Genomic DNA, 14327 nt, shown 5'->3' on the forward strand with positions numbered 1-14327 from the left:
TTATACAGATGAAACATGGGTTCAGAAATTACACGTCCCTTCTAAAGCAACCAGAAGAGGGACACAAAAGCAAACCTGTATATTCACTATGAATTTGCAGTCATTTCAGATTTCCACTAGGTAAGAAAATACAAATTTGCGTTAGTTTTTCCGTGCTCGGGTGTATGAAAAAAAAAATCCAGCCGACATGCCACAACGTCTCCAGCACTTAGGTTTTTTTAAATTTTCTTTTCTTTTCTTTTTTTTTTTTGAGACGGAGTTTCGCTCTTGTTACCCAGGCTAGAGTGCAATGGTGCAATCTCGGCTCACCGCAACCTCCGCCTCCTGGGTTCAGGCAATTCTCCTGCCTCAGCCTCCTGAGTAACTGGGATTACAGGCACGTGCCACCATGCCCAGTTAATTTTTTGTATTTTTAGTAGAGATAGGGTTTCACCATGTTGACCAGGATGGTCTCAATCTCTTGACCTCGTGATCCACCTGCCTTGGCCTCTCAAAGTGCTGGGATTATAGGCATGAGCCACCGCGCCCGGCCGAGGTCTGTAAAGATTTTCTAAGCACAGAAGTACATGTGGAAGAATTCTCTCATCATTTTTGTAAAACAAAGCGTTCTAATATTTTACAGAACAAGATAGGACAGTTTTTTTTTCTTTTAAAGAAGTTGAAGTTTGAGGGTTTGTTTCTTCTCTTTTAATTATTACCAAATAAATCCATTTTCCTTGTAACTCACAAGCCTGCAGTTTTCAGCTCTCTGGCTCATAAGCTCTCAAGAGTCACATCAGAGTCCTCTTTGTAGAGCGAAGCCCACCACCATCTGTGAAGGGGAAAAGGGGTGAGAGATGGGGAATGTCCCCGAACCAGTGCCAAAATATGCCTTTAGGTTGCTATTTACAAACCAGGGCGTTGGATGCCTCTAGCAGGCCCGAGAAAAGCAGGTATCATATGAACCAAAGCAAAAGATTATGGCTGGGGCTCAGCCCCTCCTCGGCGTTGAGTAACCTGAGACCAGCCATGGCCTTCCATTCAACCCAAGAGACTTGGGAAATACCAGGAGACGTAAGAGAACTCCAAACCATCCTCTTTGAGAGTCAGGAACAAATGCTCACTTAGTGTGTACTTAGCTATCGCATTTACAGGGACAAAAACCGGACACAAAGAAAAAGTAGGGGGAAAAAATAAAAGAGTGGCAGTAAAAATAGTATTTTATTCCACCCCCTCCTGCCCTCCCTCCCCCACAACCCCCAATACACTCTTCCTCTCTCTTTCCCACAGCAACGTTACAATCAGAAAAAAATAAGTTTCAGGGGGCAGGATTGGAGCGGGGGAGGGGATATGGGTAAAAACAGTCAAATCACAATAGGAATTTTTCAAAATAGGTTATTCCACTTAGTCGTCATCTTCTCCCTCATCTTCGGGTTCTCGTTTTCGCTTCTGACCCCTTTCTTCTTCACCAAGCTGTTCTTCATCTTCCTCGTCATCTACCTCTCCGTCATTATAACCTTCTTCATCCTCCTCCTCCTCTCCACTCACGTCCTCCTCTTCACCTTCCTCTTCCTTATCCTGGTCCTCCTCGTCTTCCACTACCTGAGCATCTTCATCACATTCCTCCTCATCCTCATCTTCCTCCTCATCATCCAGGCCTTCCACGTAGCCCTCAGCATCCGAGTCAGGGGCCTCCTTGTCGTCCGGGTCATAGCCGTGGAGATAACGTGAATTGCGGGAGGAGCTTGAACACGTTTTCTCGGTAGTCGTTCAGGTTGGTTACCTCGCAATTGAAAAGGTCTAAGCTCTTGAGGTTTTCTAACTTTTTCAGTGGTTCTATTTTGCTGAGGTCTTTAATTTTGTTGCCACTTAAATTTAGATGCGAGAGGTTCGGACACTTTTCTGCCAATACTTCCAGTCCCCCTGAGACTGGAAGCTTAGTTCAAGCTTCTTAAGTTTGTTTAACTTTGGTAAGTTTGCGATTGAGGTGAGGCCTACGTTGATTGTACTTAAGAATTCCAGTTCTTCAGATTCATCTGTGAGGCCTTCGAGTTTGCCTTCATTCGACCGACTGTTGTCCAGGACAAGTTCTTTCACATCAGAGGGCGTCCTGTTCCACAGCTCTAAATGAATCCGTCTGCCCATCTCCATCTCTCGTGCGCTCTCTCTGCAGAGGCTCCCGCGCTGGGGGATTTCAATCAATAAACCCCGAACCCACGGCCGCGCGTTTTAGGACTTGGGAGGCTCAACCAGCTCTGCTCAGTTCTCGAGCCCCCTGGTTTTTCTTTTTAAATTTCTATTTTAGGTTCATGGGTACACGCTCAGGTTTGTTAGATAGGTTAATTGTGTGTCACAGGGGGTTGGTGTACAGATAATTTCGTCGCCCAGGTGATAAGCAGAGTACCCTATAGGTGGTTTTTCTATCCTCACACTCCTTCCACCCTCCACCCTCAAGTAGGTTCCGGTGTCTGTCATTCCCTTTTTTATGTACTTGTGTACTCAATGTTGAGTCCCCACTTTATAAGTGAGAACCTGTGGTATTTGGTTTTCTTTCCCTGTGTTTATTTGCTTAGGATAAGGGCCTGTAGCTCTACCCATGTTGCTGCAAAAGACATGATCTCATTCTTTTTTTATGGCTGTGTAATATTCCATGGTATATATGAACCACATTTTCTTTATCCTGTATGATGAAATTTGAATGCCGAAGTAAGTCCCTTGCACAGAGTGAATGTTTCCCATGCTGGTTCATTGGTTTGTCATGACAAGCAGAAGGGACCTTCAGTGGTGATCCTTGCAGATATTCTTTAGTGGGAGTGCACTGGGAAAGACACTTCTCTGTCAGGCTGGAGGAAAGTGAGGGAACTAGGAAGCATGTAGGCAAATAGATTTCTGGCTGGGAAAAGAGCTGTGAAAGTAGGACTTTCCTACTCTTGTAAAGTCTCCAGACTCTAGGAAAGCAGGGAACGTCATGAGTGGCAATCTCCCTAGATGCACTGCTACATCGTTGGACAGATCCTACTTCTAAATCCCTATGTGTTCCCTGACACAGAACCTGGTGCATAGTAGGTACATCAAGGTGTCTGCTAAATCAGGTTGGTCACTGTTGATCTCTGTCCCATGATAACTCTGTCAAGCCCCCCTTGTCTCCTTGATGGGAATTAAGAGGTAGACATCCTGGGTGCTGCTTCTGCTCCGCCTTCATCTCTGTCCATCTCAGTCTGACATCCTCCATGGTTCCCCATGACCTCCTACCAGTGTGTCCCTTGGATCACTAGTTTTAGTGCTAAGTATACTTTTGATCGTTATTTCTAGAAATTCTCTCCTTCCTTGTCATTTCTATTATGTTTGTGCTACCTATAGGCATGGCTGTGTTTGACATCCTAGAATCACGCCCAGTCCTCTGTGGTAAAGAATTGGTGAGACTGTGGCATTTTTTTTGCAGATAGATCCTTACCCTAGATGTTTTGTAGATTTATCTGGGGTTATTCATTGCCTCTAAGGTTCCTGTGCAGAGGGTATAAACCTGCTTGATAGTATTTTGAGAGCCAGGTGGGAGAATGGGGCTGGGGCAGTGGCAAGGCCTTGTGATGTCTGTGTGTTCAGCATGCACTGTTAATCATGTCCTTGTGTTAAATCCACTGCCTCTATCTGGCCCTCCACTTGTGTTTTCCCCAGAGAATAAAGCTCCTGTGTTACACAGTTTTGGGAGGAGAGGTCTCTGGGCTTTGCAGGCGGGAGTGGGATTGGCCAGTCCTATTGCTCCTTATACATTTGTCACATGGCTTGCCTCTGCCTTGTGGAGTCCCTGATGCCCGATCCCTCCGCCGTTCCACTGGGTGAATCAGATTGCTTCCTGGTACCACCCATTGTCCTGATTACACTCCTCCCAGTTCCATTCCCAGGCAAGGCTTTTTCTGGTTACTGCGTCTCCATCCTTTTCCATCTTCACAAACTGTGAAGACGAACATCTCTCATCTGCTTTTGTCTCCTTTCTCACTCTCTTGTCCTTGTGAATCTGCATCCTTTTTGTCCTTTAAGCGTCATGTTATGGGACTCAGGAAATGCCTGTGTTCATTCCACTCACATGGAGCTAGTGGTATATTTTCATGTAGCCAAAGTATTTAAATATTTCATGTGGCCTGGACTGGGCCAGGTGTGGTGGCTCATGCCTGTAATCCCAGCACTTCGGGAGGATCATTTAAGGCCAGGAGTTTGAGACCAGCATGGGCAACATGATGAAACCCTGGCTATACAAAAAAATTTAAAAATTAGCCAGGCATGGTGGCATGCATGTGTAGTCCTAGCCACTCACAAGGCGGAGGCAGGGGGACTGCTTTCGACAAGCAGGCCAAGGCTGCAGTGAGTGATGATGGTGCCATTGCACTCTCCAGCCTGGTCAAGAGAGTGAGACACTGTCTCTGAATATATGTATATATATATATATGGTTGGGTGTGGAGGCTCATGCCTGTAATCCCAGAACTTTGGGAGGCCGAGCTGGGAGGATCATGAGGTCAAGAGATTTCACCATGTTACACCATCCTGGCCAACATGGTGAAATCCTGTCTCTATTAAAAATATAAAAATTAGCTGGGTATGGTGGTGTGTGCCTGTAGTCCCAGCTACTTGGGAGGCTGAGGTAGGAGAATCACTTTGTGTGTGTGTGTGTGTGTGTGTATGTGTGTGTGTGTGGGGGGGTGCTGGTTTGAAATCTAGGCATTCTGGTGAATGTAGAATTTACTTTAAGGGCCACGGAGCCTGGGAGCATCATTTGCATTGCATTCTATGTGACTGCTTCCCCTAATTTCACAGGTGGCAGAAGTTGTTATTCTGTGAAACATCAGGGAGTGTTCATTTGTGAAGGAGTTGCTCCTCCCACATGTAATTTTGAATGACCTGTACCCCAGGACGTGTGTGTTTGACTGTAGTTAATGATCCTCCTGAGCTATGCCAGGGAGGATCATTACTCACAAGGTGGATAATAACAGCAAGACTTCTATTTGTGGAGATGCCCCTTCTAGCATGCTGTGGGAAACCCAGGCTTTCTCACAGAAGCAACTAGCTCTTCCTCCTTCCAACCACCCTCACCTCCCAAACAAACAACTCCCAAATCAAATAAGAAGAGATGGAAATTTTCAGTTCGAGCTCAATGGCATGGGGTTGAGAGTAATTTAGCCACATAATTGAATATTCTCCAGGAACAGGTCTCTAGCAGTGGTTCTCAAACTTCACTGCATAGTATAATCACCTGGGGAGGTTTTAAAAATCCAATGCCAGGCTGATTGCATATGGAGAGTTGCCTCTTTGGACAGAGTTTCTCCACCTTGGCACTATAGACATTTGGAATGAGATAACTCTTTGCTATAGGAGCTGTTCCATGCATTGTGGATTGTTTAAAGGCATCTTGGGCTCTACCCACTAGATGCCAGTAGCACACTGACCTATTTGTACTGACCAAAAGACATATCCATGTATTTCTAGTAGTGGGGCAAATCACCTAATCAAGAATTGCTGATTTGGGGGTGGGTCTTAGGCACTATGTTTTTTTTTTTTTAAACTTCCTAGGTAATCCCAATGTGCAGCCAAGATTCTCAAACTTGGATTTTTCCCTTGGGAAGTGTACCCTGGTGGTAAGTCCCAGGAATTTTGGAGTACACTTTTATAAACTGTGATATAATATCTACTCAGTAAGAATGAATATATTCTGAGCCAGATGAGTGGACCCACTCATCCTACCTTGTATATATCTGTTTCTTTCCATCAAGGGGAGTCTGGAAAACAAACAGTATATGAACAATTTGAGACCCAGCAAAGCCAGACAAGCTTGTAGCATACAGAAAACCTTTACAGTGAACATGGTATGCAAACTAATGAAAGGTCTAATCAACACTATAAAACCACAGGGTGTACATTATTGGTGCCAACATAAGATCTATCATTGACTGGAGATCCTCTGTGAATCAAGGTCTTGTGCTAGAGGATGTATTTACATGCCATCAAATATGAAAGCATCTAAGTTAATAATAGTAGAATAATAAATAGGGCTGATGTAACGATCATGCATGTCAATAATTCTGAAACATGCTTTAACCTTAACTGTTGTATGTAAGCACTTACGTAATTGGAGTGCTTTTCAGTCTCACTGTGACAGGAATTGTGGACGGGCTCATGCAACCTCCTTTCCATCTTCTTCCTACTATGGAAGCAAGAAAGTAAAAAACTTGCCTTCCAGATGCCTGTCAAGAGCAGCTATGTGACATAATTTTGGCCATTAAGAATGTAAGCTCTATGTGGACAAGGGTTTTCTGTTTGTTTGCTTTTCTATTTTGTTCTCTGGTCAAAACTCATTACATTGTACACTCTAAACATCTCTGGTCTATTGTACATTACTTTTAAACCCAATAATGTACAAAATTAAAGAGCGATTGTTAAGAAAATCCAAAGGCAAATTACAAGTTGGAAGGAAATGTTTCTTGGCCCTGAAGGAAGTTGAGGCAAGGATTCTGAGGCACTGAGACCCTGTGCTTAAATTTCAGGTAAATTGCAGAGCTACCTGAAATTTATCCAGCTGACACTAGATGTCACCATTTGCTATGTAAATGTAGCTGCTTCTCAGAGTGCTACTTGATAGTCAGGACAGAGTCAGGCCCTTTAGATGGTTGAAGATTGTTAATTTTTCTTCTCTCTTGATGCCAGAATATGGTCTGGTTCAAAAATGACGATACTAATAATGATGGAAGGGAGCAGAGATCACCTGGTGGCTATCAGACCGTCCAGCGGCAAAACTTTTTGTCTGAGGAATTTGGAAGTAATTAGATTTCCCTATTATTGAAAGTTGGCATCTGGAACCAGACTGCTTTCCCCCAAATTTATAAGTAACTAGAATTTGTATACATCTCCAGAATACATGCACGTCGAAACTCATTGTGCAACCCTTGCTGACATCCAGGCACCAAAACGTCTACAAATGTGATCATTTTTCATGACCTACGTTGCTAGTGTGGTCCAAATTACCCTTAAACCCCCACTTTAAGGTTCATTAGTACCCCTAAGGCAAACCCACCAGCACGCTCAGTTGTCTCTTGCTGAAGTGCCCCACTGCACTCTTCTGCTGTGTTCTTTCTATAACAGAACTTTCTTTTTACAAACTTGTACTGTAAATTATTTTTTTACCACCTGCAAGCCAACCACTTTCCATTGCCTGGGCTCTGATATTCACCTGACAGGGATCATAGAAGTTTTTCCAAGGAGCAACACGTAAGATAATTCTACCCAGTATGAGACCACATTTATATTATTAAAGCAAACAAATATGGGGAAAAGATTCAAGCTATGTTTGAAAAGACCCTAAATTAAATATTTAAGATGAAGTAAGCCAGGCATGGTGGCTCACACCTGTAATCCCAGTACTTTGGGAAGCTGAGGCAGGTATATCAGGGGTTTAAAGCCAGCCTGACCAGCATGGTGAAACCCTGTCTCTACTAAAAATACAAAATTTAGCCAGCCGTGGTGGTGGGCATCTGTAATCTCAGCTACTTAAGAGGCTGAGGCAGGAAAATTGCTTGAACTCAGGAGGCAGAGGTTGCAGTGAGCCAAGATTGTGCCACTGCACTCCAGCCTGGGCGACAGAGTGAGACAGCATCTAAAAAAAAAAACCACATGAAGTAGGGTATAACATTGCAAATAACAAACTAGATGCAAACTTTGGGTCTGCTTGTGAAGAAAGGTAAACACCTCAGGAATGAAACTTGGAGGACACAGATATGTAATGAAATCTCTGCAAGTGCACTGACCAATGGCTCTTCCTCCTGTTAGGATTAGATTCCAGGCAAGAGGAGCAAGAGAGAGGACAGCTGATTACATCTCCCAGAAGGTTCCATTAGGTGGTGCTGTTGTGATCCTTATTTTATTAATATCATTTTTATTTAAACTGCTGATTTGACACAGTTGAACTCCCATTCCATAAAACCCTACTTCTGTGTCTTCCAAGATTCTACATTCTCCTGGTTCTCTTCTCTTACTTTGAATCTATGTCATGAGAAGGTTCTTCTTTCTGTTTCCTCTTAAAATGTCATTGCTTTCTTGGGTTCCTCCCTTAACCCACTGCTTACATCAGTGGTGCTCAAACACTGCTGTGTGTCATAACCATGCAGGGGACATGTGAAAAAATGCAGAAGCCTAGGCCCCTATTCTATTTAAATGAGCCACCTGGCCTTTGAACCTGTAACGAATGCATGTCTCTGCTGCTTGCAGAATCCAGTAACAAGAGTGAGGTATGATAGAAAGAAAGTGACATTATTTACCAAAACTTGCAATGGGGAAGTGGCTGCATTCACATCCAAAGTAACCACTTCAAATTTTGGGCTGGGGAGAGGGGCTTAAAAAGTGGAACTTGGTGTGGGAGTCATGTGAGGGGCTGCTGAGTACAAGGTCTGCGTGTCTTGTTACAGTAGCTATCTTGAGCTGTGGTCCACTTGGAGCATGGGCCGGCATCATCTCAACAATGGCCAGGTTGTTGACTAACTGCCTTGAATTTCTGGAATTTTGCTGCTAGGTCCCTATGCTTGGTCTGTTTCAAGATTAGCTCCTGGAATTTCTACATAATCACATAATTAGATACAAGCATATAGTTAGACAAATGTGCATGGTGTGAGGAAGTGTATGGTGAGAAAGGGAGGGGCGTGGTGTTTCAAAGAATGTGAATTTCAAGGCTATATTTTAAGATGAAGGAGAAGAAAACAATAGTATCTGCAGTAAGCTTCAAGGTTGTATCTTGAGACTAGCGAAAAAACAGAAAAAAGTTTTAGTGCATTTTCAGGCTAGGCTATTTGGTTACAAATTCTCTGTTGGCTCAGTGTGATCCCATCTGGTCTTAGATCTTTATCCACCCATATCACTGCCTCTGCCCTGCACTTTCCCCTGGGCTTCAGATGATATGTCCAAGTAGATGTGTTTCCATGCAGACACCAAAAGCTCATTATTGTTTATCCACCTCCCCGCTGAAACATCACCCAGGCAAAACCCAGTATAATTTTAGCTTTCCTCCTCTGACTCACCAAATAATTAGAGTTACTATTCTCATAATGGTTCACATTTATTCAGTGTGATGTAGAACGGGTGGTACTCTCATATGCTGCTAGTAAAGGGTAAATTGGTACAAGCATTATGAAAAACTGCATTTGACACAGACTTAAGAGACATATCATTAAATGCAGCACGAGGACCTTGTTTAGGTCATGATTAGAATAAACCACTTGTAAAAAGATATTTTTGAGACAATCAGGGAAAATGGATTATGGCTGGGAATTAGAGGATATTAAAAATTGTTATTAGCTGGACATGGTGGCTTATGCCTGTAATCCCAGCACTTTGGGAGGCTGAGGCAGCAGATTGCTTGAGCCCAGGAGTTCAAGACCAGCCTGGACAACATCTTTAAAACATAAAAAAAGAAAAAATGTATTAATGATAATTGTGTTATATTTTTGCTTATATCACCTGGTCTGGTGGCAGTTATTAACTGAGGCGAAATGTATGATCTCCAATGACTCAGCAAATTCACTCTTAGGTATGTTTAAGAGATATAAGAACTTACGTTCACCAGACATGTGTGGAAATTTTTATTGCAATTATTCATAAGTAAACTTCAAGGTTATTCATAAGAGCCAAAAAGTAAGAACCATCTAAATATCTAGCACAGTAGATTTTTTTGGAAAAAACTGTGGTTTATTCAACAATGAACTATTAAACAATGATAAAAATGAATGAACTATAGTTACATCCAATAGATGAATCTCAAAGATATTATATTAAGTGAAAGAAACCAGCTGCATGGTTCTATTACAATATGATTCCATTTATACAAAGTTTAAATACAGGTAAAGCTAAGGTGATGGAAGTCAGAATAGTGATTATTTTGGGGAGGCTACCAACTAGGAGAGGGTATAAGAGAGAAGTTTCTGGGGTGCTGGAGATATTCTATATCTTGATCGGTTGGAGTTACATATATAAATGTTCATGAAGTTGTATACTTAAGATTTGTATTCTTTACTCAAATTATCCCTCATCTGGGCATAGTGGCATGCACCTATATTCCCAGCTATTTGGGAGGCTGACTGGGGAGAATCAGAAGTGCAAATCCAGCCTGGGCAACATAGAGAGACCTCTACTCTAAAAAAAATTTTTTTTTAACTCAATAAAAATGAAACAATCAATTAGAAATGTAGTGAATGTTTACAGTAAGTTAGACACAAGATAAATTTTTCATATGTTGTTTAATCTTCTCGACAGCCTACAAAGTAGGTATTAATACTGTACCCATTTTGTAGGTGAGAAAATTGAAGACACAGAGACTCTAGGTAACTTGCCCCAAATCACAGTTAGTAAATGGAGGCTTGGAAACATTAGTTTGACTTAATGTATTTCAAATTTTTCTTCACTATGAGACATAGGACTACATTTCTGAGGCAGTGATAAAGTGCTTATGGGTGTACACTGAGACCAAGCTATCATGGTTTGAATTCTGGCTCTGCCACATAGGAGCTGTGCATGACTTTGAGCAAGTTATTTAATCTTTCTGTGTTTAGTTTCCTCATCTGTAAAATGGGAATGGTGTCATCTCATATGGTTCTTTGGCCCTTATTTAAGAATTTGATGATTTTTCCTCTTATAATTACTGTCACTCTTCTCTCTCTCTTACTGAAGGGACTGAGGTCAGAGAGCTTGTGCCCATGGTGTGAGAGCATAAAAAAGCTTATTGGAACTTGGAATACCATCTAGTATATTGTTCTGGAAAGCCAGTTTGATGTGGTGGAAAGAATCTAGGGTTTAAGTCTTAACTCTGCTACCTATTATATGCCGTGACCTTACAGCAACTTTCTGAGTCTTGATTTTTCTCTTTCTCATGATTCATTCTTCATTCAGTGCCTATATTATCTGTCCCACTCTCCCTTATAGTAAGGGCATATAATCATTTATGTCCAACTCTATTCATCCAAAAAATACTTATTGATTATGAACTGTGTTATAAACACTATTCTAGAAACTTGGGATACAGTAATAGACAAGATAGAAAAGCCTCTTCTTTGAGGAGCTTACACTCTGCAGAAAACCTGAGGGTTGCTCTTGAAGACCTGGGTCGTGGTCCCATTTCACTGGACTAGTGTTGTAGAAATCCCAACTGAACAGCAAGTCCAGCTAGTCATCCTGGAAGTCCTCAGCTCATGATGAGCTAGCCATTTTAGCATTCTGATCTCCTAAGAACCAACCCTGAACTGCCACCAGGCTTTGCTTATACTATCTGGTCTGGTAGTAACAAATGTACAGATGCCCAAACCCACTGAGGACAATAATCATTTTCAAAGGTTTTAATAAAAGGGTTGAGCACTGGATTAATAGCTAATATTGAATGAGTGTAATGACAGCTAATATCTAGTGTTTATTATGTGCTAGACACTGTACTGATTTACATGTACTAATATCTAATCCTCACAATCCCAGGAATAAATACTATTATTATCCCAACTTTAGAAATAAAGAAATTACAGGTTAAATAATGTACCAAAGGTCACAGAGTAGTCTTCTGGCCTTTGAAACAAAGCATCTTGATGCCAGGCTGTGCTCCTTACCACTATGTCATACTGTTTTAAAGGAGCTGGGAATGAGAAGCTCTAAGTCCCCTGTTTGTTATGTAATTCTGTGACAGTGATCACAAACGTTCTGACAGTCAGGCAAAATCCTGGCCAGAGTTTTCTTCTGTGGACCCAGAAAGCCACAGGCACTAACACCTTGGAGCTCTCTCTCTTACCAAGCTTGGCATAGCATATGCCCTATGCTTTTGGCATTTTCTTATCATTTAGAGGGGAAGGAGGGCAAGGCTCTGAGGAGCCTTGAATGCTGACTTGGACTCTAGGGATAGTGGCAAGTCATTGCAGATTACAGTGCGTGGAATTAAGGACACCTTAAATGGTATAATCTGACAGGCTCATTTTACAGAAGACGAAAGCTCCTCAGAGACACAAGGGTCTTCCTCGATGGCCTGTAAGTGGCAGAGCTTGTGAAAGGAAGTTGATTCAGTGTGAAGTGAACCCAAACTCAAAAAGACCAGTAAGAAAGCACCCAGGAAACGAACGTCACCATCTGGGCCTGTAGTGACAGCAGTTTTATCATGAATTCCTTCCTGACAGTCAACTGATCCCAGGCAGATGCGACCGCTTTCCTGACCCACCCAAATCGAGAATGACCCAGGCATGAAGTTCCTGAGAAGAGAAAAAAGTGTGTACAAGGAAGGGAGGTGGATGTCTCCCAATCAGAAACGCCGAGATGTGGACGACTTGCACCTTAGAAAGCAAGAGCAGCCGTGTGCATGACGCACTTCCGGCCTCCAAGCGCCCCACGTGCGTGACGCACTTTCGGACTCCTAGCACCTCCTACTAGTGGTGCACTTCCGGCCTGTTTGTTTTGCGCCCGCCCTCAGGCAAAGGGTCTAATGTGCAAGGACTCAGAGTTGGGTAGAGCTTTCGTTGGGAGTGAGACAGTGTAGCAGCCCAGGCTGATCCCTTGCGCGCAGTTCAGAGAACTGGACAGGGGGAGGGCGTGTCTGTGCAACTGTGGCCATGTGGGACCTGGGCTTGCTTCTTGGAGGCTGTACAGCTGCAAGCTTTGACCCGCGCGAATTGGAGCTGGAGAAAGAGCCCCCCAAGGATGGGAGGATGACAGAAGTGTCTGCAGATGGCATTACCTGGGCACCAGAAGGGGAGAGGCAGGGACTCCAGCTGATTCCTACCTCCAGGGAAGCTGTCCCCACTATTAGTTGAGGAAACTTCCTGGCCCTGGAGACTCAACAGCTCCCTGGACTGTGTTACCAAAGGCTGAGTCTTTAACCAAGGCTGTTGCAGTTACCATTTCTTTTGAAGAGGCAGATTTGGGGACCTGCGTCCAAACACACGTCATTGTTCTGTAGTCTTTTTAAGTCTATACAGCACTCTGTATTCCCAGGCCGTCTCCCTTGCAAGTACTAACCAGGCCTAACCCTACTAAGCTTCTTAGATCAGGCTGGTCCAGGGTAGCATGGCTGTAGACTGTCCCTGTAGTCTTCAATGATTCCTGAGCTCTAGCAAGAAATACAGGAAAAGCAGATTGTAGATGAGCTATAGAAGAGGGTTAGCGAGAAGAGACCACTTGTTGCATTAGTAGTTTAGGGATTTCTGTTGAAGGAAGTATACTGCATGGGCATGTGAGATCTTGTTCTCAGTGGGAAAAAAAAAAAAGGACTCTCCTGATACTAGAAATAGGAGGGCTCTCATTTATGTGATCTATTCTAGACGAAGACAATAACCCTAGTCACAGGCTTATTTCACCCTATTAATGTGCTTATTTACCTTTGGACTTACAGAAAGTATCCTAGTCTTGAGTCAGACTGGCTCATCTATTTATTGTATGTTAGTTTTAAAAATAGCTATTCCATCTATTTATGTTTATTGTAAGTTTTGCTCTGACATCTGTCATATTAAATGCTTTTAGTTTTTAATGCTTACTTGCTCCTATTTTGTCCCTTTTGTTATATGGACGCTGCTTTCTTTGCTCTTTTAGCATCCTTTATTATTTTGGAAGATATGTCTCCTATTTTTCTTCTAGTGGTATCATTGGGATTTTTTCCCTTAAATTTAGAACTATTTCAGTTGAAGAAAATATAGAGAATAACGAACACATACATATTTACCCTTTTCTTGATTAAATCTGAACCTTTTATTATAGTTTCATGCTTTTAAGAACTAAAGCATTGCAGATGGAGTTGTTGTACCTCTTTCTTATTGTATTTCCCTCTGTGGCTTAAACATTGTGCCCATAGATACCTTTGAACTTATTATATATGTTTATTTACATCATACAGATCATGTCCAGTTAAATAAAAAGCATGTGACAAAGGATATGGCATAAAGTTTTTCTACGCTTAAGTAAATCTCTCCATCGCAAAGGAAGTCATCATTGTATTTCCCTCTGTGGCTCCAGAGGTAGTCATCCTCTGAGTTCTTAAACATTGTGCCCATAGGTGCCTTTAAACTTTTTATGTATGTTTATTTACATCATAAAGATCATGTCTAGTTAAATAAAAAGTGTGTGGCAAAGGATATGGCATTAAGTTTTTCTACACTTAAAAATAAGTAAATCCTAAAGAGTTGTATTACTTATGGATAATTATGGACACAGACACATAGCAAAAGCCAAAAAAGATTTATCAATTAAAAATAAACAGATAAATTAATATTTTAAAAAGAAAACGTGCATGGTTCAATAATACATACTAAACCCAGTATAGTTATTTATGCCAGGAAGGGGTGAAAGGGATGGATTA

General features: G+C 42.2%; 1 pseudogene across 1 annotated transcript; it reads right to left on the bottom strand.

The window, feature by feature from the left end:
• Window positions 1-678: 678 nt before the first annotated feature.
• Window positions 679-2230, bottom strand: LOC100895217 (acidic leucine-rich nuclear phosphoprotein 32 family member A pseudogene; annotated as a pseudogene). The gene has a single exon (XR_008478218.2). The product of XR_008478218.2 is annotated as an acidic leucine-rich nuclear phosphoprotein 32 family member A pseudogene (transcript).
• Between the last annotated feature and the right edge of the window lie 12097 nt (window positions 2231-14327).

Source organism: Callithrix jacchus, chromosome 20 (assembly GCF_049354715.1).
Source record: "Callithrix jacchus isolate 240 chromosome 20, calJac240_pri, whole genome shotgun sequence".
Classification (NCBI taxonomy): domain Eukaryota; kingdom Metazoa; phylum Chordata; class Mammalia; order Primates; family Cebidae; genus Callithrix; species Callithrix jacchus.